The sequence below is a fragment of the Ursus americanus genome, chromosome 22 (assembly GCF_024610735.1).
Source record: "Ursus americanus isolate L20-20 chromosome 22, mUrsAme1.1.p, whole genome shotgun sequence".
Taxonomy (NCBI): domain Eukaryota; kingdom Metazoa; phylum Chordata; class Mammalia; order Carnivora; family Ursidae; genus Ursus; species Ursus americanus.
The window spans coordinates 19,725,560-19,753,452 of NC_142148.1; positions in this window are offsets into that span (position 1 = coordinate 19,725,560).

The following is a 27,893-nucleotide window of genomic DNA, read 5'->3' on the forward strand; positions in this document are numbered from 1 at the left end:
TCAGCCATAAAAAAGGACCGAACTATGGCTACGCACAACTCCGAGGACGTACACTAAGCAAAAATCACCGATCCCCGGAAAGTTACTTACTGTCTAATTCATTCATTTTACATGATTGAAATGATGACATTTTGTAAGTGGAGGGCAGATTAGTGGTTGCCAGAGGTCAGGGATGGGAGGGAAGGGGGTCCAGGGCAGCAGGAGAGAAGAGGATGTGAATATAAAAGGAATATAAAAGGGCATCACCACCTGGTGTTGGAACTGTTTCGTACCTTAGCTGTAGTCATGGAGCCATGGGCTTCCACAGGTGATAAGTTGTATTAAATTTAACACACACACGTGCACGTGCAAGCACACACACACACACGCACATACACAAACAGGCATAAATAAAACTAGGAAAATCTGTGCAAGATTCATATATTGTATGACTATCAAGATCCTGGCCGTGAAATTATACTGCAGTTTTGCACATGTTGTTCTTGGAAGAAACTGAACAAACCTCACACAGGATCTCTCGGTACTGTTTTTACAACAGCATGTGGATCTATAATTATCTTGATAAAATTTTTAGCTTAAAAAAGCCAGTGAGCCGTCTTTGTCTGGGGCTTTTCCTGGCTTTCTACTTTGGCTAGGTGGAACCAGGAATGCAGGAGCTCCTCTACGCCGCTGGGCCAGAGTGGGAGTTCTCACTCTCCCTGTGTTCTCCCCCAAGACTGAGGTGGAGGGGGCGTCCCCGTTCCTGGGTTACTGGTTGGCAGGGATGAAGATACCAGATCCCTCCTGGTCCTCCCTGACATCACTCTAGTGGGGGTATTGGGGCAGCCCCCACGGATGTGGTTCTCCCACTCGGCCTTTGCTGGCACTCATGGGGGCGTAGTCAAGGCTTGCTCTGTGCTGTTTGACTGAAGGAGAGCACTTATTATCTGAAAGTTGTCTGTCTTGAGAGAGCAGGCTGTGTTTCCAGGTTGCCTGCTTCTTCAGCGTCATGTCTAGGATACATGAGGCAGAAGGGAAATTCAAAGGAATTCACCACCGTATTGTTCCCCAAGTCCTGATGTCCTAGTCGGCCGACCTTCACCTCCCCTTCCAGAGTATTCTTATTCTTTGTTTTATGCAGAATGTCCGGGATTTGTAGTTGTGCTTAGTGAGAAGAATAGGGACAAGTGCCCTACCCTCCGGGTTCCCACTGCAGGAGTGTCCTCACCTGTGGGACAAGACGGGGGTGCCAAGGAATTCCTACCTCCAGAGCCTTCAACCAGTGATGGACATCCCAGGGTCCTCAGTCCTGGCTGCTCTGAGGCATGAACCGCATGGCCTCTCAGCGATTTCTGGAGAGAAGGAGCCCAGTAGCTCACACCAGTAAGCTGTTCATCAGTGGATCCTGGACCGACTTCCTTCTCTTCTTTCTCCCTTCCCCACTCCCCCAATCAAGCTTCCTGGGACCCCTGCCCAAATCAACTGTTTGCACTCACATTCTTATCTCAGGGTTTGCTTCCTGGGGGCACCCAACCTAAGACAGTTGGCTAAACAGAGCCCCAGAAAGATGGAGAAGGAAAATCTTCCCAGTGGGGAGAAGAGGGGGAAGTAGCAATGATTTGCAATGCTTCCTGCTTCACACGGAATCAATCTCTTATCCTCGCATTCCCCCAAAGAATCTCAGACTCGAAGATTCTTGGTGTTGCGTGTCCTCATGTGACATCCACTAGCAGCAACTCCCAAATCAGCGTTGTCTGCAGACTGCGTTAGCGAGCCAGCCTCCTGTGTCGCGCATGCGTTGTGAAAGCCACGGGGGGGGGGGGGGGGGCAGGAGCTTCCCGTCCCTTCCGGTAACCTGGAGTTGGCCCTGGGACAGGGGCGGCCTGGGTGCTGGAGGCATCTGTGTGTGCTGTGATGGCTTTTAATAAACATTAATGCGGAGGAGAAGATTGGCTCAAGCAAAATTTGCTTCAAATTAAAGCCGGCAAAGCGGGATCCAGTTATCCACGGGACAGAGCCACTTGTGAGCAGGCCAAGATTATCACGCCACCATCAATCAGAGGGAAAGCAAAACACGCCTTCCCTCCCCCCTCCCTCCTCCGCCTCCTCTTACTAATGCTTTCCTGCCCCAACCAAGGAATGTTTTGTTTAAGGAAAAAGTTGTTGGACATAATTAGTAATTCTATTATAGTAATATATCTTTATCTGAATAAACACAACCTGCTTTCCCACCATGAGAAATTAGGTGGCGGGGCTGGGGGAGGAGAGGGTCAGGCTGAGGTCTGGGGGCACTGAGTGAATCTGCCCCTGGGTTTCAGGAGCAGCCTGGAGTCGGGCCTGCTGTCCCAGGGCCGTCTGTGGGCTAAGTAAATGGGCTGATAGGAGATGTGTTCTCAGAGGCTGAGTCAGCTCAGCTGCTTTGCTCTGACCCCTGGCAACATCCCCAGGGCAGCCTCTCCCCGGCTCCCCTCTCTGCTGCAAGTGCTTCCTTCTTCAGGAGAGAACCCAAAAGAATGCACGAGAGCAGAGACTAATGCCAGTCAGCAACCCACCTTCCTTGGGGAGAGCAGGAAAGAGGGCCTGGGAAGAAATCCAACCACCCCAAACACCTGCATGGGTTCTGGAGTCCAAAACCATTCTTACACTTGGGATTTGTACACTTGGGATATGAACCCACGTAGCGGCTTCTCTCATTTGCCCCCCGAAGTGCTTCTGCTGGTAAGATGTGACCAGGGCTTCAAGATACAGGTCAGAGAGGCTGACACTACAATCCTGAAAGGTTAAACCAACAAATCAAGCTCTGAGAGCAAAAAATCAAGTATCTCCACTTCTCTCGACCTACCTCTTCCAGGGGCTCTCCCATTTTCCTCTGGGCAGTGGCAAACAGTGACACATTCTTTCAGTTAGCATGAATGTTTGTTTTACACACAAGGGGTTTTTTCCAAATTACAAATAGAATACAGGTTTATCTTAGAAAGTTCAGGAAAAAACCCCAGAATTATAAGGGATGTTATAAAGCAATTCTTAGTCACAGTGAACTATAATAACTCTGCTCTGTTTCCTTCCACTCTTTTTTTCATGCAAGTTCTTTTGGTTTATTTGTTTTATCTAGTGAACAAACCATATAGATAATGTTTGTTGAATGCCTGCTGTGTCGGGCCTTATGCTGGTCCAAGCTGAACCAGGATCCTGATGCCCCCTGAAAGGCAGACAATGACTGGGGGGGTTTGGTCCCCATTATCTCCCTACCCAAATCAGACCAGGACAAAAAATGATGCTTTATGAATTATATAAATAAGAAATAATAATAAATAAACATTGCTTTATGAATCTGTGGTTATCTGTGTGCCTTTGTTCACAAAGACAGTTTTGGAAGATGAGAAGGACAGAGAATATTTGAAAGGCATAAGGGTTTACTGGAAGGCAGGAATGAAGATACCAGATCCCTACGGGTCTGACATAACAGTAACGTCATAATGACAATAAAAATAATAAAACCTAATGGCCAGCGCAAATTTTTCTGGGTGAAACTCCAACCACCCAGCACCTGGGTGGCTCAGTTGGTTGGGCATCTGCCTTCGGCTCAGGTCATGATCTCAGGGTCCTGGGATCGAGCCCCACATCGAGTTCCCTGTTCAGCGGGGAGCCTGCTTCTCCCTCTGCCTGCCACTCCCCCCGCTGGTGCTCTCTCTCTCTCTGTCAAATAAATAAATAAAATCTTAAAAAAAAGAAAAAGAAAGAAACTCCAACTTCCTGTAGCACAGGTTGGGGGGGAATGGACCCCCTACTCATCATCCCAGCAGGAGCCAAAGACCAACAGGAAGAAGATCAAGTTCCCAGTCAGCAAAGGGGAAAACAATGACAGACGAGGTCACAATCACTCCCACCCCTCTAGCTCAGCTTTCTTCCTGCTCTTTGATCCCTGAAGCAATGACAGTAGCCCACAGGGCTGAGCACTTTCTATATGCCAGGCTCAGTACCTTCTGGTAACAATTTTCCTATGCAGGGGCAGGAAGGGCTTCTCCACCCCAGCAAGCAATTCTTGGGATACCAACTAGGTGTCCTACAATTCAACTCAGTTTTGACACTATCTACCCCAATTAGCTTCAGATGCCACAGGTTGGGAGCTCAGTCCTACAAGATTGCTGCCCCACCCCCCCAACTCCAGACGTCAGTTGCAAGCCCAGGTCATCATCACCTGTGCTTCTGACAGACTAGCTATAAATCAGAGATTCCCAAGACCCTCTTTGGGTTCGATTAATTTGCTGGAGTGGCTCACAGAACTCACAGAACCATTGTACTCACTAGATCACCAGATTATTATGAAAGAATGTGACTCCGGAAGAGCCAGAGGGAAGAGCGGCACAGGGCGAGGTATGGGGAAGAGCGCCCTCTCCAGGTACCACTGTCCCAGGACCGCCACGTGTTCTCTGAACCCACTGCTTTTGGGTCTTTGTGGAGGCTTCATTACATTGTCATAATTGATTAAATCCCTGGCCATCGGTGATTGATTCAACCTGCAGCCCCTCTCCCCTCCCTGGGGTTTTGGCTGGGCGGGGGGCGGGGGGAGGGGCTGGAGTCCTAAAAATTCCAACCCTGTAATCACTTGATTGATTTCTCTGGCAACCAGCCCCCATCCTTAGGTTACCTAAGGGCTTCCCAAAAGTCACCTCATTAACATGACAAAAGACACCTTTATTGCTCTGATCACAGGAAATTCCAAGGGCTTTAGGGGCTCAGTGCCAGGAACATGATCAAAGACCAAATACATATTCTTATTATAAATCACAACATCACACACACATTGTGCTAAACTCTTCCTGTGCTGTGCCCCCTTTCATTCATACCACCACCCCACAACCCGCATACCCTTGTCCCCATTTTAAGGACTGGTAAGTAGAGACTCAGATGACGCTAAGCAGCGTGCCTGGTGGAGTAAGTTTTAGCTTCCAGTTTCTATTAACCGTATTTTCTTCTCTTCTGTAGGTTTCTATGGATGAAACCCCAACGCCCTCGGTCAAGTTGAAAGTCAGTCTTTACCATGGGCCCCCCCGCTGCTTTTTACTGTTCATCATTGGATAAACGGGTATGCTCTTGACACTTTTATGGCCATTTCACTGTCTCCAACTAGAATGTTCCTTCCCTTCACAGATTTCTTTGCTTAGTATTGAGTGCCGGGATTGCCCACTAGCCTGCAAATGGCATGACAGCGGGGCCATGACTCTGCTGGCCCACAGTGTGTGGGCTGTGCAGGAACCCAGAACAGGGTCATGGTCAGTGAAGGAACACACCCAGCGGGGGGAAGAGGGGACAGGTGCCACACATCCCTCCCTGCACCTAGCTCAGAGGAGAGCCCCGGAAGCCTCGGCCTCAAGGATCACCTCTGTAAAGTGGGTTACTTAGTCCCCATGCAAGCTGATGACACAGCAGAGTGCTGACAACAGTATCTGGCGTGTCGTAAGTGCTCATCCAAGGCAAGTGTTATTATTCAGACGCTCAGTGAATTGCCTGAATGCTCCTCTAGCCGCGCCCTATTTTCCATTGCACCGTATGGTTGTTGTGGGGTTTCAAGAAGGTTATAGGGTCCTTCTCGGTAAGTCCTGAACACGCCTTGGGGTTCCTTTCTGTACCCTTCAGTACCACACAAACGGTCGCGGACGTTAGAGCCGATATTCAGCAAATACGTGAATGCTGCAGGAGTTTTTATTTATTATTTTTGCCTTGGTTTGCTACAGAATTTAGAAAATGTGTGAAAAGAAAAGAAATAAGAAAAAAGAATCACCCATCACTTCCACCACCACTCAGAAATAACCTAGGCTCTTCCCTCCTCATCCCCCCAAATATATGTGCCATCACACTGTAGAAACAACCTCGTGGACTGTGTTCCATTTACATATTTACCTTACACTTTCCCCGTATCAGAAACACCATAAACATCATTTTAAGTGAGGCTCTGATATGTTGCAACGATGTGACATCTTTTGTTTATTCCCCTGTGGCTGGTCACTTCCGTTGTTTCCAACTTCTTGCTAATACGAATAATACTACAATGAACGGTTTTGTGCATACAATTTTTCTGCAAAAAAAAATAGATATAACAGTGGGTCTTATACTAGAACATTAATTATACCATTTTCGATCCGATTTATTGCTCTCCCTTCTGTGTATTTCCAATAGGCCTCTCTGCTTCTCCTTTACAACCAGTGATTCCTTGTTTACGCTCTGTCTTCCCTGCTGGCTCCAGAACAGCAGCTATCGCCCATATCCGACCCCGTGACTTACTCACAGTAGCTGCTCAAGATGTATTTTTGTATGCGTGAGTAATAAACCGGGCAGACCAAGTTGGATGCCACGCTTACTAGCTGCGTGAACTCAGACAAACTCTTTCACTTCTGTCGCATAGATGGACACACTCAGAAAGCTTAAGTGGCATGCCCAAGGTCACACCGCTGGAGAGAGTGCTGGAGCACGGGCTCCCGGCCGCACCCTCTGCTCGCACAACCCGGTTCTAACTATCACCGCGCTCTCCTTTCGGCTCCCTGTGCAAGTTCACAGCTTTTCCTGGTCACGCACCCAAACCACACTCCCATCTCGGGATGTGACCCCAAACCCAGTCCAGAAGCCACGTGACAGATGACTGGCTTGAGGGGCTGACCATGAGCTCTCCCCTCTCCCATGTCCCACTTCCAGCCAAAAGCACAGGAACGTGAGGCCGGCGTTGCCTCTCTTCAAGGCAGGGAAGATGAACCAAGAGCATGTCGGGTGACTCGCCCAAATACCAGCCAAGTAACGTACAGTCTCGGTGCCCTGTGCGACCCGGGCAGACTGGGCCCCTTGAAGACCCTCCCATACAATGGGGGGGGAGGGCGGTGGGAGGCACTCAAGACTGCAGACTCTTCCGCTCACATAGGCAGGAGGCACAGGAGGGTGTCCCACATGAGGGAGTGAGGCTTACCCTCCCTGCCCTTCGCTCCGCCTGAATGCTGTTTCGATATACTTTTCCATTTGAATTCATATAGTAGACTAATTACTATGAATTTCACTCGAGGATCCCCAAGTATGTGGGAAATATAGTTTCTTTGTATTTCTGAATTCTGAGTAATTCTGATTCTTAACCCACATGCCAATGAGATTGTGGGAAAGTTGAATATAAGCCTTAAAAAAGCTTTTCTCCTCTAAAAGGCATGGGGATCTGCAAGGAGTTTCGCAGGACAGAAATCTCCTGAAGGAGCCTTCTAGAACCTATTCTGAGTGTGTTGTTTTCTGGGGGGACCCTCAGGAACACTCCTTCCTTTCCTCCCTCTAGCACCACCTCACTGAGTTGTAACTTCGTAAAACAGAAGTCAGACAAGCTAAATGTTTGTGCAAGGGGATACATTCAAGAGAGGCCTCCAGGCCTCTTCTGGTTTTGTCCAGTAACACAAGAGAAGCGAGGGCGCACAGAAGCATAGGTTACCTTCTTGGGCTGGAGAAGGGGAAAATCCAATGAGAAGAACCAAATTAACATCTCAGTTACACCACAATAACCACAATAAACATGGTCAAGCAAAATCAAGGAATAAAAAAAAATTGGTGTTTATCAAATCATTCAAGTGATCTATTCAATATTTTAGTGTCCATGCTGAATTGTGAATACAAGCTGACAACTCTCTCTCTCTCTCTCTTTTTTTTTTTTTTTTTGAGAGAGGATGAGAGAGTGTGAGCAGAGGAGGGGCAGAGGGAGAGAGAGATTATTAAGCAGGCTCTGTGCCCAGACAGAGCCTGACATGGGGCTCGATCTCATGACCCTGAGATCATGACCTGAGCCGAAATCAAGAGTTGGACGCTGAACTGACTGAGCCACTCAGGTGCCCCAAGCTGACATCTCATTAACACAAATTTCTTTCCATCTCAGTATCCACTTGCAAATTCATGCAACAGGATGACCTCAAATCTCCTTGACCTCCAAGTCCATCATCCTCCATTCCCCATCCCACTTCTGTCCTCCTCCTCCAAGTGGCCATGACTGAGGTGCCGCCAGCCCTCGAACCTGCCCCATTTCTGACAGCTCATTTGGAAATCCCATTCCCCGCGTGTAGCCTCCTCCTGTTCTCTACCTTTCTCATCTCTCCTCCACGGACCCTGCGCATTTTCTCATCATGACCTCATTCAACCCATACGAATTTCTCCCCTTCTACTCAATCCTCGATAGTCCCAGGGACTCGCGGTCAGCTTGATCGAGAGCACTCCAGTCCCCTTACTTCTTAGTCCTTTCACATTACCCTCTTCCTGAAACCCACTGACCATGCATGGACTAAATTTCTGGCCTGTCAGCGTGCTGGGGGAAGTTAGAGCTCTGTGCCAGTGACATGCACCGCAAGGCACTGATGTGGCCCTTGGGCCTTCACAGATGTTGAGTTATTTTTGCATCTAACTCCCGTTGCTTTCCCAGTGCTATTCGGTTTCTCTGTCCTCATGCCTACAAACCAGAGACTTCCAATAGATTTTACAGCTTATTCCACACCCAAAATAATTGAGAACAGCTGTCCAGATCACTGTTTCAGAAGGATCACGAGGCAGAGGTAAGGGGTGCAAGGATCCATTACTCATGCCTGCCACGGGCATAGGTAGGAGAGAAGGGACTGTGTGGGAGCCACTTATTTGCCATTCTGGCCCAAACCCATGACTGTCCCATGCTACCAGAACTGCTCACCGTTCTGCAAGATTAAAACCAGGCAGGAGGCGTTCCTGCAATCTGTCCTTCTTCCCCATCAAAATCTTTCTGTAGCTTCCTTCCTCTTTTTTTTCTCCACATCAGAGAAAATGAATGTCTTCACCGAAGACTAAAGTTAAGCCAAGTTCTGTGCTCCGGGCCTCGCTGGGATGCTGTGCGTGGAGCATTTCATCAGTGGCGGGTGGAGACATTACGGCAAATGCAATCGAGCTTTCTCCAGGCCTCAGCAACCAGTGGGTCCAAATTAGATCATGGGGGGCACTGCTACTCCCCTCTGAACATTGGCACCTCCCCTCCCCAAACAAAGGCTGACTCTAGCCATCAGTGCTTTTGTGGCAAGCAACAGAAACTGCCTCTGATTTAGGCAGAAAAAGAAAAAGGAAAAAAAAAAAAAAAAGCAGGCCCAGAGTTGCTGGGAAGTCCGGAGGAGCAGTTCCAGAACACAAACTGGAGAAAGCCGGGCTGCGTAGCTTCTCTTCATTTCCCGCGGCTGTGCTGACAACACATTACCAATTCGGCGCCTTTCAACGACAGAAATGTGTTCTCTTAGTTCTGGGGGCCAGATGTCCAAAATCAAGGAGGGTTACCAGGCCACACTCTTTCGAAAGGTTTTAGAAGAAACTTTCTCTCACCTCTTCCAACTTCTGGGAGCTCCGGGCAGCCCTTGGCTTGTGGCCGCGTCACTCCCATCTCGGCCTCGCGGCCTCGCTGCCTCCTCCTCCGTGTGCCTCCGTCAGAAGCCCCTCTGCCTCCCTCTTACAAGGATCCATCTGGTTTCACTGGGGGCTCACGTGGGGAGTCCAAGATAAACACCCCCCCTCGGGATTCTTAACCTAAGGACCTATTTTGCTGTAGGAGGCCACATCCAGACACAGGTCCTGGGGATTTGATGGGTCATCTTTGGGGGCCACTGTGCAGTCTGGCACACAGGGACTCCCGAGAGCTGTCCCACCGGCATCCCCGCCGAACACTGAGCTCGGAAGTGGCCTTTCTGCCTCTGCTGCTGCCATCACTCCAACGTGGTTCTCCCCTGCCACCGCTTCTTTGCATCCCCAGTTCTCCATGCCAAGTCTGGAAGCAGAATATCTGATGAGTTGAGTCCGGGTCACACACCCAGGCTCTCGCCTCAAAGGAAGCAGGGGAAGTGGGCACCGGTGCTTTGTGGCTCTCTAGTCAGAGGCAGGCTGTGCCCTGCCCCGTGTCCCATGCATTAGAGACTCCCGACTGTGCCCCACATGGGGGCGGGGGGGCGTCCATGTACTGGTCTTGGAAAAGGACAAACATCCTCTAGACAATCCCAGATCTGCCCTGGGCTTCCAGAAGCCTCTTGCATGATCTTGCAGGCAGCTCCCTCTCGTTCTTCCATGCTGACTGCTCATCCGGATTCCACGGCTGTGCTTGAGGGTAATGTCTTCCCACAACCAGAGTGGCTGCCTGCTCTCATTGCGCAGGCATCTATTAGATACCTGCCTTCTGCTGATAACCCCAAAGCCACAAATGCTTGTGATCCAGCCCATCTGTGAAGTCCTAGCCACCTTGCAGCCACGCTATGCTATAAGCAAGGTGGGGGACGGTGGGGGGAGGCATCTTTGGTCCCCACTTTGAGCAGCACTGTGTGTGCCCTGAGCCCGAATCTCCAGAGCTTATGCTCCGGCTATTACAGAGCTTCGGACCCTCCAGCTCCTGCCTGGGGCCCCTCTCCATGATGCTGCTCTGATAGCCGTCTTCAGTTCAGCTGCGTGCATAAGCTCTTCCTTCTTTCTCTTTTAGCCAAAAGCCCTCCTGTATATCATTGCCTCTATTCCTGACAGTCATCCCCCATATATAATCCTAAGCAGGGCAAAGCCAGATACCGGCCAAATAAAGGTGTAAGCCAAGAGCTATGGAAGCACAAAGAGAAGGAATGACTTGCAAGGCAGCACGGAGGGTGTAGAATGTAAATTACCTTTAGAATGTGGGTGGCTAATCCCGTCTGCTCTGTGTCAAAGCACATCTGGACGTACCCTCTCATCTCCAACTCAGCTGCCAGCATCATCTCACACCTGCAAGACTGACCTCTGGCTTCCACCTGCCCCCTCTGCTGATCTTCCACCAGAAACCAAAGGAAGGATTCTTAAGTAAAATAGACAATGTTGTCTATCACTTAAATCTTTTAAAAGCTTCCCAAGGCACTTAGGGTTGAATGGTGTCCCCAGAAAAAAGATATGTTGAATCCTAACTCCTAACACCTGCGAATGGAGCATCGACTTATTTGGGGCTGGGTTCTTTGCAAATTTAATCGAGTCAAGATGAGGTCATTGGAGTGGGCCTGAGTCTAATATGACTGATGTCTTTATAACAGAAGGAAAATTTGGGCACAGACACAGACACGGAGGGAAGACGGTCGTGGAGAGACAGAGTAAAGCTACAGTAAGTCCAGAAACGCCTGGGGCCATCAGAGCGGGAAGAGGCAAGGAACGATCCTCTCCTAGAGGTTTGGAGGGAGTGGGGACCTGCCAACACCTTGATTTCTGGCTAGCAGCCTCTAGAACCCTCAGATGATACATTTCTATTGTGTGAAGCCGCCCAGTTCGTGCTACTTTGCTATGGCAGCCCCAGGAAACTGACACGCCTGGGATACAATTCACACCCCAGGCGGCTACATAGTCACACATGATCTGGCTCTGGACATTCCGTCTTCAACTCCTGGCATTAAGAAAACAAAACGAAGCAAAACAAAACCTTCTTATGTTCCATTTGGCTTTCTTGGAGTATTCCGTCTCTTCCGCTTTGGCTTCTTAGAATCACTGTCCTCGCTGCTCGCTCTTTTCATACCTCTTGTATCCGCCCCTCTTCACCCTTCATGTCTCAGTTTAAATGGCTCTCTCCCTCTGCAAGACCATCCCTGACTCCACAGTTGGGTGCCCCCACCCCCAGCCGGCATTATCTGCAGCACAGGGCTCCATTGATTTATTTCATAACAATGCCACAATCTCTATTTCTTCATTTCTTTATCTGCTGGCTTTTTAAATAGCTTACCTCCCCCTTGAAATGTCAGCTCCAGGAAACCAGGGACCTCATCTGTCTGACACACCAATACCCGCCAGCTCCCACCTTGCAGAGCACGAGGCCCGGCACAAAGCATCGTCCAAATGAGTATTTGTCAAGTGCCGTGATCAGGGGCACCGGTGTGAGCATAGCCTTGGGGGCCAGTGTTCTGAGTCCTGTGCGTTCTGAGTACTGAGCACGGACGTTCCAAAGGAGAAGAGAAGTGGACACCCGTCAGGAGACATGCGGTGGACATTACTTGCTGGAAAGGAGTCTGATTATGGATGTCTTAGTATGCCTGCTGGGGCATTTGGACTTAATTCTGTATTAAAATGGGAGTCATCAAAAATTTTTGAGTAGCAGTGACCCAAGATGACCTATGCTTTAAGGAGATCTCTCAAGTAAGAGCATGGAGAATGGATTGGACAGGTGGGCGACTGGAGGCTCGGAGGCCAGCGAGACAGCTATTAAAATGTTCCAGGTGAGAGGTGAAGGGAGCTTGACCCGGGGGCAGGGGCAGTGGGGATGGAAAGGGGCAGGAGGTGCAAGGTTTGAACCTCCAGTTCAGCGGATGATTGCATGGGGAGCAGAGGGACTGGGAGGGTAGGGTACAGCTGCAGTTTTTTCTGGCTGGGGTGACTGGACACAGGGAAAGGCCCCCAGTACCTGCTGGAGGCAGCTTTCCAGGAAATGCATCAAAAAGCGAGCAAGTAGATGTTTTTATTAGTTCCTAGCAAATGACAGGGCTTGCGCTTGACGAGCATGGCCAGTTGCATTTTGAAGGCTTTCCCGCTCAAAGTGCGAGAAATAAGAGTCCATTCTTCTGCGGGATTCTTTCAGGGAGGGCTTGGCCATCTGGACCACAGGGGAAGCCTTCAGACTTCAGCCAGCCAAGCAGCGCCGGCAAGGCCCATCCCAACGCTTGAGCCCAAACTGCTCCACTCAGGACTGCTGGGAGACCTCTCCCCTCCCACTGAGTCAGGATGAATTTTTAACTCACTATTGATCAGGCAATTTTAAAATCAATTTTAATTAAATGAAAGATTTCTATCAGGATTGCTTCTTTCTGGACAGTAAATTGGGCCTTGTAATAACACTTACACTGGAACATCTCTCATACAAGTAACAGAGTCCATCATAAATAAGTAAAGACCCTTCTCCTTATTATGCATTTGGGGGAAATCAAGGTTAGAGGTTTTGCCCGAGGCCCTGCAGTAATGGGGACAGAAATCGGGAGCTTGAATCATGGGGATACCGACATCAAATCCCACTGATACTGCTCTCGGCCTCCAAAATCCCTCTCCTTCTACATAGAATAAAGGGAAAATTGATCCCTATCAGTCACGGGGAAAGGAGAAACTGGGAGTATTTAACCGACAAAGGTGAAGCAAGGGCACTGAGTGGAGTGCGTAGGGTGTGGAATTGTCTGAAGGCAGTTTCCGGTTAGAAATGGTCACGCTTGGTTGGCTTGTAGAAACACCACCCCAACAGGGAGAGGTCCTGCTTAAACCAGTCCTTTCTAGGAGTCACTGACTCAATGCTCTTCCTTATCCGGTACCCAGCCAGGCTGGGGAGACCGGGACCTGGAGGCCCTCAGTCAGAACAGCTGCTCTCAGCTCTTGTCCTCCCCAAACTGTAGCAGCTGGAATCTTCCACACCATCCACCTGCAGATTCAGCCCTTACTCTTCCTGAACCAGCCTTGACGAGGCCTCAACCAACCACATGTGGGGGTTTGACTTTCTCTTGCTACGTTGGTGCAGGACTCCGTGAGGCCCGATGGGCGAGTGGACCTCAGCCCCGTTGCGTATCACAGAGCCCCCCTCGCCTGCTCTCCCGAGCGGCCTGGAGTCCTTCTCGACTGGAGAGCCCTTCCAGGTTACAGGCCAGGAGACAGTCCCTCATCCCGTACTCTGGCTGCTGCCTGAGACTTCACTGAAGTCAGGTGTATTCAGATAGATTTTACCTACAGTAAAACTTACCTTTGTTGTGTACAAGTCTATGAAATTTGGCAAACGCACGGTTGTGTAGCCATCATCACACAGTCAAGATACAGAACAGCTCCCTTACCCCCCAAAATTCCCCCATGTGCCTTTGTAGACAATCCTACCCCCAGCCCCTGGCAACCACGGACCCATTTCTGTTTCTATCATTTTGCTGTTTCCAGGCTGTCCCATAGTTGGACTCACACAGCGCCCTGTGAGTCTGGCTTCTCTCACCAGCACACATCTGAGACTCACCTCTGTGGTGTGGGTCACGGGCTGGCTCCGTTTCAACCCTGAACAATAGTTCGTGGCTGGTGTATGCTACAGCTTGTGTCCCCACGCACCTGTTGAAGGACATTGTGTTGTGTCCAAGTTGGCATGACCTTCGAGAAAGCGGCTCTAAATGGCCAGACACGGGTTTCTGCGTTAATATCTGTTTTCGTTACTCTTGGGTAAATACTTAGCAGCAGGACTCCTGCGTGTCATGGTAAGTGGGCCACCTTCTAAGAAACCGCCAGACCGCTTACCAGCATGGCTGGACCCATTCTGCGTTCCCACCAGCCACGTCCACGAGTCCCGGTTGCTCCACATCTTGCTCCAACCTGGACTCATGTCCAGGTCTTTCGTTTTCCAATCCAATAGGCGTGATGCCTGAGATTTTAACTTGAACAAATGGATGCCACACGGTTTGCTGCCTTGGGCAACCCTGGAGGTTATCCATCCTCTAAGCCATTCCTCCCCCGGCCTTGCTAACAGAAGCCAGATTTTGGTCAACCTCATCCTAGCAGCCATGTCCTTCAGCGTGAGTTGGACACACCCCCAACTTCGGCCGGTGTGTACATGCTGTTTTTCTCCTCTTAGATACTTAGAGTGCGCCCACTCCCCTGCCACGGTTCCCCCGTAAGATGTTTTGTCAAGTCGAAAGGAAGAGATCAGGATCAAGAGTCACTGCGCCTGGGCTTAGACCGAGGCTCTGCTGCTTACTAGCTAGTGGCCCTGCTTAGCGACCTAGACTCTCAGGGTCCCGGTCCTGCTCTGCAGAAATGGGAGTCCTCGTAGAACCTGCCTCGAGGGTTGCTGTAAGAGACGAATGAATCAAATGCATGGAAGTGCTTAGCCTGGTGCCAGCAGATAAATGTTGTCATTATTGTATTATCAAATGATTTCTCGTTCCCTGCATTTTCCTGAATATATGTAGTACTGAAGAGGTTTATATCCCCAGGCAAGCAGTATATAAAGACAATTAACCAGATTAAAATCGCACACAGATATTCCAAAGCCATTTACGTGTTTCTTAAGCAAATAAACAAATCGAAGAGGGCTTCATGTTCTAAAAAAGAAGTCCCCCCTTCGGAGGGCCATTCTGTTAGGCTCATTGAAGAGATGCCCGACTAGTTTCTCGGAATCCGATGTCTGACTGATGCAGGTCTGCGTAATTGTGCACACAGGGCAGCCACATCCGACTCTGGCATCGGTGGACGGGGCTTGGGTTGCCGTGGTTTCTGCTCTAGACACAAGCCCAGCCTATGCCCAGGCATGGCCACCGGGACCCGTGGCCCATTAGAGAGAGAGATCGCCTCTTGACCATAAAACTAAAGAGGTATCATTTCACTTTGGGACCCTTTACCCTTTACCTCGGCTAGGGGTGGTGAAACATCTGTCTTTTTAAAAAAGATAGCTGAGCCCCCTATTTTATTTCACTTCTAGTGATACATCGCTGTCCCAGACACCATCCAAATAAAGGGGAAACATATCCACGCCGGATAAAGGAGACAGCAAGAGATTCTGACTTCTGCTTATTCAGGGTCTTACCCATCCCCCAGGGACAGTTTCTAGAAGTGTGCAGGTACCTTCTATGGGTACCTAATTCTTCAAGATGTTATAGGAGTGTTTCTCAAAACAAGGATCGCCATCACTACCACAGCCATCTGGACGTGGCCTCAGGAGTCTGAAATTTATGAAGTTCACTAGGTCATTATTGTACGCATTCAAGTTTGAAAAACACTTGCTCTAGAGCGGTTGGCAAATGAAGGCCCATGGGTCAAATCCTGCCGGCTACCTGTTTTTGTCAGTAAAGTTTTATTACAACATAGCTATTTGTGTACTGTCCATGGATGCCTTCACGCTCAAACAGCAAAGTTGAGGAATTGCAACAGAGTGAGTGACCCACAGAACCTAAAATACTCTCTAACTTTACAGAAAGTTTGCCCATCCCTGCTTCACAAACATGCCTTGTGATGTTTGCATTCGTCATAATGTGAGTAGTAGAAAGATACTCTAGGTCTATGATCAGTGTATACTATTTTAAATAATCGTGCCAGTCGGCACATATATTTTGAGGCCAGGCATTATGCTATATATGGAAAACCCAATGATCCCACTGGAGTCCCCATGAGGCTTGTACATGTGACTTATTTTTTTTTTTTTTAAAGATTTTATTTATTTATTCGACAGAGATAGAGACAGCCAGCGAGAGAGGGAACACAAGCAGGGGGAGTGGGAGAGGAAGAAGCAGGCTCCTAGCAGAGGAGCCTGATGTGGGGCTCGATCCCAGAACGCCGGGATCACGCCCTGAGCCGAAGGCAGACGCTTAACCGCTGTGCCACCCAGGCGCCCCTGTACATGTGACTTATTTTATCAAATCTAAGTCACCATTGATTAAAGACATTATTATTTGATGCACTATTAAGAAAGAAAAGAATGCTATCAATTAAATCTGGCACAATATTTCCTTCTGCCTTAGAAATTTTATTTTCGAATTATTTACTTTGGAAAGATCTTTTAGACTTATCTTTATCGCTCTTGGCATACCTGAAAAATTACATACAATATTACTGCTTAGAGGCTACAGTCTCTAGGGTGTTATTCTAGGTTGCTGATCCCCTCTCTGCAAGTTACTTGCAGACACCCTCTTGATCTTATCAGAAAGTATCCACAAAAAGTTTTCAGACCAAGGTCATGCATGTGAAGGCAATGATGACACCTTTCCCACAACGGCCACTTGGTCAATGGTGTTTGTAGGAGGCAATCGACCACAACATTTTAGATTTGTTAAATGGCTTTCAAACATGTTCATCATAGACTTGATAAGCTATAGTTTAATTGCTTGATGAATAAGAAGTCAAGAGATAGAGGCTGGGTCCTAGGGAAGTGGCCTCCCCAAGATGAGCGGAGGCAGGCTGGCCAGAAGGAGCAGGAGAGTGGAGAGCTTGTCAGAGACAGGGAGAACCAAGGATGACCTCTAACTCTTCCCCCCGTCCTCAGTCTACTGAGGTACACCTGTAAGTTGTCTGTTTCCACTTGAGATCGTGCTACGCTCCAGGGTACAAGCGTAGCCTCGTTCATCTCCGACCTCTAAGAGACCTAAGAGCACCTGGAAAAGAGCACGTAGCAGCAGCCCTCGTTCCTTTAATGAGCAAGTGAAAGGGGCACAGGGAGAAGGGGCTCCTGCATCCAGGAGCTCTAGGGACAAATCCTCAATGTAACCACATGTGACCAAGGACGTTTGGGAGTCTCAGGAAGATAAACCCCTCCGTAGGAGCTGGACCTGGACTGGAGTCTGCCCCAGGGAGGCATGTGGAGGAATTTCTAAGGAAAGATTAGGCCCCGTGGCATAGCAGGGCTGTGTCTGCTCCTGGACCTTGGGCCCCAACCATTACAGAACCCTATAGGCTTAGGATGGAAATCTCCTGGTTTTATCTTGTCAGTGTCACTGTCTCAGGGAAGCAGCCTTCCATGTGATTCTATTGAGGGTGTCAATCACGGGCCCTTCTCCCTGGATGACCTCAAGAACTGGTATGGCCAACTTCTCCATTAGGCACAATGGGCTCTGGGCCTAGTGCCCATAATACTTTCAGGAGTCCAGGGGTATGTTTTGATCTCTGTGAAAATTGGAAGAAAAAAAGGGAATATAAACCAGCCAGGATTATATTTCTCTTCATACCAACTCGATAGTTAAATAAAATTTTATATACATATTTATATACATATTTATTTTATATACATATTTATTTTGTATACATATTTATATGTATATAAAATTTTATTTATAAAATATGTATATAACATTTTAATTATATATATTTATGTATATTTGTTTTTATGGAGAAGGGGACCCATGGAGACAAAATTGCGTCAGATCTATGACATGCTCATGAAAGTCATAAAGGAGCCCTGAGACCAGTCATGTGGACACAAGTCACATCCATCAGACACTCTCTCAGGAGTGTGATTCTGGAGAGATGAGTTTTACTGACATCAGGGACAAAACTGTCCACCATATTGGTTATGGAAAAGCACATAAATCGGGAACCCTGGAAGGACGCACAGACTCACAAGGTGGCTCACCTCTGAGCGGTGGAGAGAATGGGACTAGAGCTTGAAGAGTTAAGCTGGCTTTGTTTTATTTATTTAGCCAGACAAAAGATGAGCAAAATCATAATGATGATAAAACAAAAAACTCCACCAGAAGCAAATACAGCAAAATGAATAACTGTTGTTAAATCTGGGTGGGGGGAGATCAATGGTTAATTCTTTACTCTGTTTCTATATAAAAGTTTTTGATTTCTCAAGAAAATAAATGACAGTCCATTCATCTCTGAACCAAAGATCGCAGGAACCACTCTGGTCCCTTTCCTTTTTCTAGCTTAATTTTTCCTTTCAGTCTATGAACTACCTGTATAATTAGGCTCTTTCCCCACTTCCTTCCACTTAATCAAGACACTGTTTCTGTTGCTGGGAGTCAAGGAATCTTAATTCATTCAGGTGCACTGCCAGCTGCTGATGGTGGAGGCGAACAGTTTTCTAGGGTGGGAGGGTCCTTTAACTTGGCTCTTATCCAGTCTGGTGGCCCTTAAAATACCAGTTATGTATGGCATAGGTGGGCCTGGATGAACACTGGCCCAGACTTACTGGTCTATCTCAGCATCATCTCTCGGCTGTGTTCTGGGCAAACAGTTCATAAAAAATGATCCTGTCTGACCAAGGGAATTGGGAGTGAGGAATGGGAAGGTACAAGGGGAAAGAAAAGTCGTACTACATAGTAGTATTATGATGGGTACTTCTCCAGTATCCCCTGAAAACCCTGAGCATCTTGTGATTTCAGTAATGAAGGGGGACCATATAATTTATCATCCAAACCGGAATACATTTAAGAATGAAAGGGGGTGCTCCTATAATTGCATCAGGATGATGGACGTAACTGGGAAAGTGCCAGGTAAATTGAGACATGCAGTCACTGTGGTTAGGAAATTGAGGTTGGTGCCTTGTTTGAGGCCACACGACTAACCAGCTGAGCTATAATCTGGGTCCAGCTGGTTTCGTCCCTGGAAGAGAACATTTCTTGGGACTTCTGAGAATCCTATGAGTTGTGGGCTGCATTGTGTCTTCCCAAAATTCCTATGTTGGGGCCAGCACCTCAGAATATAACCATATTTGGAGGGGAGGGTTAAAAAGTGATTAAGTTAAAACGAAGTCTTTAGTGTGGGTCCAAGTCTAACCCGACTGGTGTCCTTGGAAGAGGAGGAAAGTCGGACACACAGAGATACCAGGGGTGCACACGCAGAGGGAGGACCATGTGAGGACACAGGGAGAAGGCAACCACCTGCAAGCCAGGGAGAGAGGCCTCAAGGGAAATCAAACTTGCTCACACCTTGATCCTGGACTTCCATCCTTCCGAACAGTAAGAAATAAATTTCTGTGGTTTAAGCCACGCTCTCTGCCGTACCGTGTTGTGGCGCACTAGCAAAGTGGTATGCCAGGAGAGTGCTGGAAACAAAGAGAGATGCCGCTGAAGAACTCTAGAATCTCAAGTCTTGGCCCTTCATCCCTGTCTGCACCCCTGCGGAGATCGCAGAAGAGCCCATTTTGCCATAAAGAGTCCTGTGTGCTGGTTTTCTTGGGCAGCAAGGGAAGAGGAGCGTGTGTCCTTCGGTACAGCTGTATCGGGAGCCAGAAACATCCAAAGGGACGGAAGAGTGGTGACAGGCCTAAAGTGCACAGAGAAGGAGGCTGGGTCCGCAGGTGGAAAGAAGTACTAGGGGAGCTGGCTTAGCCTGGAGCAGCGCCCCTCCCGTACCCTCCCCCACCCCAACTCCCTCCCGGCAGACTTAAAAGTCAGGAGGTCTCTGCTCCATCCCCCGTCCCCCACCAGACACCAGGGAGATTCAATTACATTGAGAGACACAATGTCTGCCTCCCCTGGATTAATTTCCGGATCCTGACAAAGCTTGTCCTTATCTCTTTTTTCTTGCTGAGAGTAAGAACCCTATAAAATTGTCTCTACCAGGGACCAAGAAACGAGTCAGGGCAAGGCAAACACAAGGATTGGGGTCTCATGTCTCTCTGGGTTTGAAGCTTACAGGTCTCCTCGTGTCGATTTGGGAAGAGCCCATGCACCGCAATTTGCTATGAGCTCACACATGTCCTCTCTTTGTAAAGGATCCATCCCGTCGGGGCGGTGGGTAGAAGGCTGGTGTGCTGTGGCATGAATGACATAATAGGGCAGGCCCCAGGGTGCCAGGCTGTGTGCCATTCTGCCCTCGTGGAGCTTTACCACAACGATAGTAACAAAGACAAGAGCTGGCATTTACAGAGGGCTTTCCAAGTGCGAACCCCTCATGTACATGGTTTTACTTTACCCTCACATCAGCCCTATGAGATCAGGCTACCTGTCTGCCTCTAAAGTAGATAACACCTGAATCCCCATTTCACAGACTGGCAAACCGTGGTTGAGAGAAATCAAACAACTTGGCCACGGTCTTGTAGCTGCTAAGAAGGAAAACAAAAATCTCTCTGAAGCTAACGCCAACATATTGACAACTCTCTAAAAATCAGATCGTGAGTTATTCCACGGGGTATAAGCGATGTCCGCATTTTGACCAACATTGTGAGTTTTAAAAAAAGAAAAAAAGAAAACATTTCTGGAGCAAGCATTGTGTGCTGACAGTTTTCAGACATGACCCCATTTAATCACACAGCAAGCCTGTGACGCAGGGACTCGTACCATCGTCACCATTTTACAGATGAGAAAAAGTGCGACTTGCCAAGATTACCCAGCAAAGAAGTACAAGCGTCCAAATTTGCCCCAGGGTACCCTGCGTTCAGAACTCCTGTTCTAAGCTCCACACTCTACTACCCTTCCTGTGCCTGATGTTTTGCAGGTTGAGTGGTGAGCTTCGAGTAGGAGGTTAAGAGCTATATGATGGGGGAGGACCAGCACCATAAGTGGTAACACATACCCTGAGGCATTGCTTCAGGGTCTGAGACACCCCAACTGCAGTTTAAGAAGTGTCTCCCCTACCCAGCTCCAGTCCCCCAAGCAAGCTGGACGGTGTTGGATTGCTCAGATGCTGTACTATTTAATGTTCTTTCAAAGTGTGTTAGACCCTATAGCCCACGATTACTCCCAGGTGCAAAATTGTATGCACAAACAGTTGCGGCAGCAATTTACCGACTGTGAGCTCAATCAGCCGATTGTGAGCACAATTAGCTGCTCCCTGCTCATTTGGAAGGAGCCGAGGGGGATGATTGCCTCTGCAATTAGCCAGTTGTGGCCAGCTTGGGTTGCTTGTGCAATTTTGCACCCTCAAACATGGAACGTGCAAAAGTGGCACATGTCCAGGAACTTTATCCTTGGGGCTCCAAACATGCAACCTGATGTCCCCCCACGGACCTCTACGTGGCCACGGGGCCCGACGCCGAGATCACTGTGGAGGCTGCAGACTTTCAGGGTTACTACACTAGCTGAAAAACAACCCTGCTCACATTTGGGTAGAGGAGGGAGCGTGAGAGGTGAGGCGCTAACTTGGGTTGGCGTAGGGAAAGGTAGTTCAAGGTTGGGAAGACCTCAGCATTAATCATCTGGGTCCGAGACAGACCCAGCCGAAACCTTTCAGCTCGGAATGGGGAAACTTCTGCATTCTCTGAATGATGGCGTAGAGGGGTTGGCAGAGACTAGAAACTGGATCGAAGGAGAGAACTGAAACGTCGTTTCCGTCACCGGCACAATCAACAATTTCTCTCTCCCCTCTTCCTGTATCCTGCTTTAAAAAAAGCACAAATCCTCCCCGCAGAGCTGGGCGGATTCTCCGCCACCTGATCCCACCTAGGGAAACCCAGCAATCCGGACACTTTTATCACAACTGACTATAAGATGAGCTGCAGTCTGATTGGATTTGTACTAGTTTCTCTCGAATGTATTAAAAAGAAAAGTTCACTATATTTTAAGTGAGAGTTTCCTGCACTGATAGGCCTTTCTACCCAGGAGCAACGCATTCTGTAGGTTTTGAAGGAAGTCGAAAGGCAAGGTAACTGATTCTTACCTCAGCTGTCCTGTCGGCCTTCTGTAACTGAAGAGCACCTGTTTACTCTTTCTAACTTCTCCGAACCTGTCAGAACACTGCAGCGCTATTCAAGGCCCAAAGGCCCCCCAACTGATGAATAAACACAATGTGGGATAGCCACGCCATAGAATATTACTCAGCCATAAAAAGAAACAGAGAGCTGATACATAGTAAACCCTGAATGCATTATGTGAAGTGAAAGAAGCCAGACAAGAAAGGCTACATCTTGTGTGATTCCGTTTACATGAAGTATTCAGAAGAGGCAAATCCGTGGAGATAGGAAGTAGACTAGTGGTTGCTACCTGGCAGGATGTAGGAATCAGGACTGACTGCTAATGGATTTGGGTATCCTTCCTGCAGCAATGAAAATGTTCTGAAACTAGGCAGTGGAAGTAGGTAGCTGCTTAACCTTTGGGTATACTATATCCATGGAATTATATACTTAAAAGGGTTGAATTTTATGGTTTGTGAATTATATCTCAATTTTCTAAAAAATGATGAGGAGTAGGGAGATTGGGTGTAGACTGAACCAATGTGAGGGCATCCTTCCATTGGCCTGTGCACAGGCCACTCAGAGAACCCCGGGAAACAGCCTCCGCAGGGAAGGAAGACCTCAAAGGTTATTTCTGACACACCCCACAAGCCATGCATTTACTTATCAAAAATAATTACTGAACACCTTCTATATACCAAACTATTTAGTAAGCTCTGAGAAGAAAGATTCCATGGCTTTTGATCTACTGGTGAAGCCAAGGAGGAAGAGGAGAGTTCAAACAAATAAGTAGGCCACTCCCTGGGTCAATAGTTCCAAATTCCATTCAAAATTTTGAGTCACACAGACATTTTCTTGGACTAGAACGGAAAGCAAGAGTTAACAAGGGAATTTTCCTGAGTCGCTACATTTTAACTAGCACTAAGCCAACACAATCAAGAGTATTGTGTGGTTCTCAATATTTCTTCTATTGAGCATACTCAACTTTTTATTCTTCAACTAGCTACTTGACATGAAGTTAGTTTTAAGCCAAGCAGGCATGCAGACAGACAGGTGGGCCAACCAGGAGGCATGAATGAAGTATCAAGAGAAGCATTCACACCCTAATACTAATAGTCACCGTCTCCCATCTGAGTGGCAGCCCAAGGGGCTTTATACACAAAGAGCAACAGTCTTAGTGGAAAGTAAATATTGTGTTATTAGTAACTGGACAAGTCAACGCCCCCAGTTCTGAGACACACTTTTCGAAAGTGGTATCTATGATCATGTCTGCATTTCTACACTTCTCGTTTACCCTTGGATGTGTTATCTTCCCCATTCCTCCACCAGTCTACATCTGATTGCTTATGCCAGAAACACGTAAGTCCTAATGAATATCTCTCATCCCCAGTGTGCAATTCATGGTTGGGAGCTGTGATCCCATTGCTTCAATTTCTTCAGTTCTTCTCAAACACATCTCCACTTGTGTCACTTACACCCAGGCCACCAGCATCTATCCTGCATGGGCTCAGAGTTAGGAGTAACTGGCCTGCTCCCATCCATACTTGCCCCATAGCTGATCCAAAAGAAAATATGAAATCTGGTCCCATTGGTCCCTTGGTTAAAACTCTCCATTTGCTCCTCCATGTTCTTAGAATAAAGATTAGAATCCTGCTTCAAATATGCATGGGACCAGAATGAAAAAGATATCTCTGAAAAGTCAATACAATTCACTCTTTTCCCCATTCCACCGCCACTGCTCAGACCTGGGTTTTACAATATTATTTGAGTGGGATCACATGGTATATGGGTTGGGGCGGGGGAGGTACATTCTGAAGTTAACATGAAAAATGAGTGTATCAGACACAATGATAGAGGTTTGGCAACGCCTCTTTCAATCCTCTCTCCTGGGCACACAGAAAGACTACATTTCCCAGGCTCCCTTAGTGTCAGATCAGGGCCATGTGACTCAGTCCGGCCAATGGAATATGAGCAGAAGTGACATAAGCCACGGAGTCCTAAATTCAGCTCACACTGGAATCCCCTAGGGAAGTTTAAAACATACTGATGCATGGAGTCTCATCCGCAGAATTCCTGGTGAATCGGACATAGTCTAGGCATTAAATTTTTTTAAAGTTCTCCTGAAGATTCTCAGATACAGCAAAGTTTGAGAAAGGATGAAAGGTACTCCCAGTCCTGGTCCTCGAAAGCACTGTGTCCTCTCATGCCCTTCTGTAATGACCTTGGAGGCCAGCCAATCCACGTGTTAGAAACCACAGCCTGGGAATCTGAGTGGCATGTGAATCTCTAGTGGACTTGTGACCTGAACAAAAGTCCATCCCCATTCATGTTTAAATTAATATCACAGCATTGCCTCTCCTATTCTGATTAATACTGTGCAAATCATATAAAATCTCAATTACCTTCAAAGTGCCTTTAGGAATTATCCTTAGCCGAGTGACCGAAACAGGCTATTTTCCCTCTAGCACTGAAACAGAACACCGTCTCTTCAGAAAAGTAGTAAAGGGAACCGGCAGCTTACTTTTAAAGGGTGGAGTGTATAAAATTGAAATTATAAATACTAAAATTACTGTGAGCTACTCACAGCATAGGAAGCAGGCAGCACTTGTAAAATAATTGGAAGTGGGTATATGACTATTTGTATCCCCTTACTGTTATTTAAAAGCTACGATCTCTAATCCAAAGTAGTTCTTAATCCTTTAAGGGAAAGATTACAATGGACCGCAGTATATGTGCTAGGGAAGGATTCTGAGAGATGCAATGTGCTTTCTTTAAGGTGTTTCTACTGTTAATATCACCCCCCAAATTCCTAATAAGCTATATTCGATCATAGACTATTGCACATCTAATACACATTCCTATTCCGTGATGTCGAAGATCGTTGCAACATTAGTCACAAACGATATCGGCCCGTGTGCCATAGTCTCTCTGTTGTATTATTCTTATCATGGTTAGATGAGTTCGAAGATCATTTCAATCTGTTGGAAGTAAAACAAGTAGCTAATACATACTGAGGAATCCTTCGCCATGTGCCAGGCCATCTTTAAGTGCTTCCCACTCTGCACTGAATCTAATGCTTACCACAATCCTATAAATCCTATTTTTATACCCATTTCACAGATAAAGAAGTGCCCGCAGAGGATCCAAATTCAATCTTGATGAGATTTTTGAAGTTGTTACACTGCATCTGAAATATACCACGAGTTGATTCCACTACTAACATATTTTAAGGCAGGTGTCAATAAAACTCCATTGTCCTAATGTCCAGGAGCTGGGAAGGGATTTCAAAAGAGTTTACACCCCTGTCATTGCAGAAGATAGAAGCTGGCCAACAGAACTCAACTCCTCACCTGCGGGTGGAGAAAAAAAATGAATCAGTTGCATCCAAAATGTCTCAGCAAAACGTAGGGACAGAGGGTGGGGCATGATTGAATCTTCAGGTCTCCTTTGTTATAAACTCTTGCTCCCCATAGTCCATTCTACAAATATCAGCCAAAATAATATTTTTAAATGCAACTAGATCATGCTTGCTTCAAATTAAAAGTCCCCATCTCTCAGTAAAATGCAAAGTTATCCTGTGGTTTACAGGAGCCTATAGGATCGGACACCTGCTTTTCCAATCTCCTATCGTCCTGTCTTACTTACACCATAGACTCCACTCCATCATGTGGTCCCCATTCCGCCTCTTCAGTGGTCCAAGGTGGTTCCTGCCTCAAGGTCTTTGCTCTTGCTGTCCCTTCTGCCAGGATCTTTCTTCCCCACCTTGTCACAGGCTCACTACTTCTCTCCACACAGGGCTCCACTCAAAAGAACCCACTCAGAAATCCTCTTCCTGACTGTGTCATCTTAACTTTCTTTACGGACACACGCACTCCCTCTCTCCCCCCCCACTCAAGTACTCACATCCACATATTTATATTCTCAATAACACTTGTCACCGTCTCCAGTTACCTTATTTACCCATGTATTCACTCATCTGCTGGGAATTGTCCTGTTTACAGATGTATCTTCAGTAAATATGTACATGGTACGCAGTATGAGCTTAATAAATATTGGGGGAACAAATAAATGGCATTCTGAAATATATCACAGTTTCAGAGATCTGACGGAAAAGCTCATAATGGGAGATAGTAAATATCACTGTGAACTGTAACAAAATTCCTAAATATAAGCCATAAAATTAAAACTGGGATGGGGGGTAGGGAGAAGAGGGAAGGTGATGTGGGAAATATCGGCAGGAGACCCAACAAGGAGAAGTGAGCAGGTCCTGCGTCGATGGGCATCTGGGCTCTTTCCATAGCTTGGCTACTGTGGACACTGCCGCTACAACACTGGGGAGCAGGTGCCCCCTCAGATCACAGCATTTGTGCCCTTTGGGCAAATAGTAGTGCAGTTGCTGAGTGGTAGGGTAGCTCTATTTTTAACTTCCTGAGGAACCTCCAGACTGTTTTCCAGAGTGGCTGCGCCAGCTTGCATTCCCACCAACAGCGTGAGAGGGTTCCCCTTTCTCCACAGTCTCGCCAACACCTGTTGTTTCCTAACTTGTTAATTTTAGCCATTCTGACTGGTGTGAGGTGGTATCTCATTGTGTGGGCTTTTTTTTTTTTAAGATTTTATTTATTTGAGAGAAAGAATGAGAGAGAGAGAGAGGGAGACAGCATGAGAGGGAGGAGGGTCGGAGGAAGAAGCAGACTGCCTCCTGAGCAGGGAGCCCAATGTGGGACTCGATCCTGGGACTCCAGGATCATAACCTGAGCCACAGGCAGTCACTTAACCAACTGAGCCACCCAGGTGCCCTCATTGTGGTTTTGATTTGTATTTCCCTGATGACGAGTGATATTGAGCATTTTTTCATGTGTCTGTTGGCCATTTGTATGTCCTCTTTGGCGAAATGTCTGTCCATGTGTTCTGCCCATTTCTTGACTGGATTATTTATTACTGGGTATCAGGTGTGATAAATTCTTTATAGAGCTTGGATACTTGCCCTTTATCTGTTAAGACATTTGCAAATATCTTCTCCCATTCTGCCGGTTGTCTTTTAGTTTTGTCAACTCTTTCCTTTGCTGTGCAAAAGCTTTTTATCCTGATGAGGTCCCAATAGTTCATTTTTGCTTTTGTTTCCCTTGCCTTTGGAGATGTGTCTAGCAAGAAGTGGCTGCGGCCGAGGTCAAAGAGGTTGCTACCTGTATTTGATGGATTCCTATCTCACATTTAGGTCTTTCATCCGTTTTGAATTTATCTTTGTGTATGGTGTAAGAAAATGGTCCAGTTTCATTCTTCTACATGTGGCTGTCCAATTTTCCCAACACCATTTGTTAGAGAGACTGTTTTTTTTCCATTGGATATTCTCTCCTGCTTTGTCAAAGGTTTGTTGACATAGAATTAAGGGTCCATTTCTCGGTTCTCTATTCTGTTCCATTGATCCATGTGTCTGTTTTTGTGCCAGTACCATACCGGCTTGATGATTACAGTTTTGCAATAGAGCTTGAAATCCGGAATTGTGATGCCACCAGCTTTGGCTTCCTTTTTCAACATTCCTCTGGTGATTCAGGGTCTTTTCTGGTTCCATACAAATTTTAGGATTGTTTGTTCCAGCTCTGTGAAAAAATGTCAATGGTATTTTGATAGAGATTGCACTGAATGTGTAGTTTGCTGTAGGTAGCATAGACATTTTAACAATATTTGTTCTTCCAATCCATGAGCATGAAATGTTTCTCCATCTCTTTGCGTCTTCCTCAGTTTCTTTCATAAGTGTTCTGTAGTTTTCAGAGTACAGATCCTTTATCTCGTTGGTTAGGTTTATTCCTAGATATCTTATGGGTTTTGGTGCAATTGTAAATGGGATTGATTCCTTAAT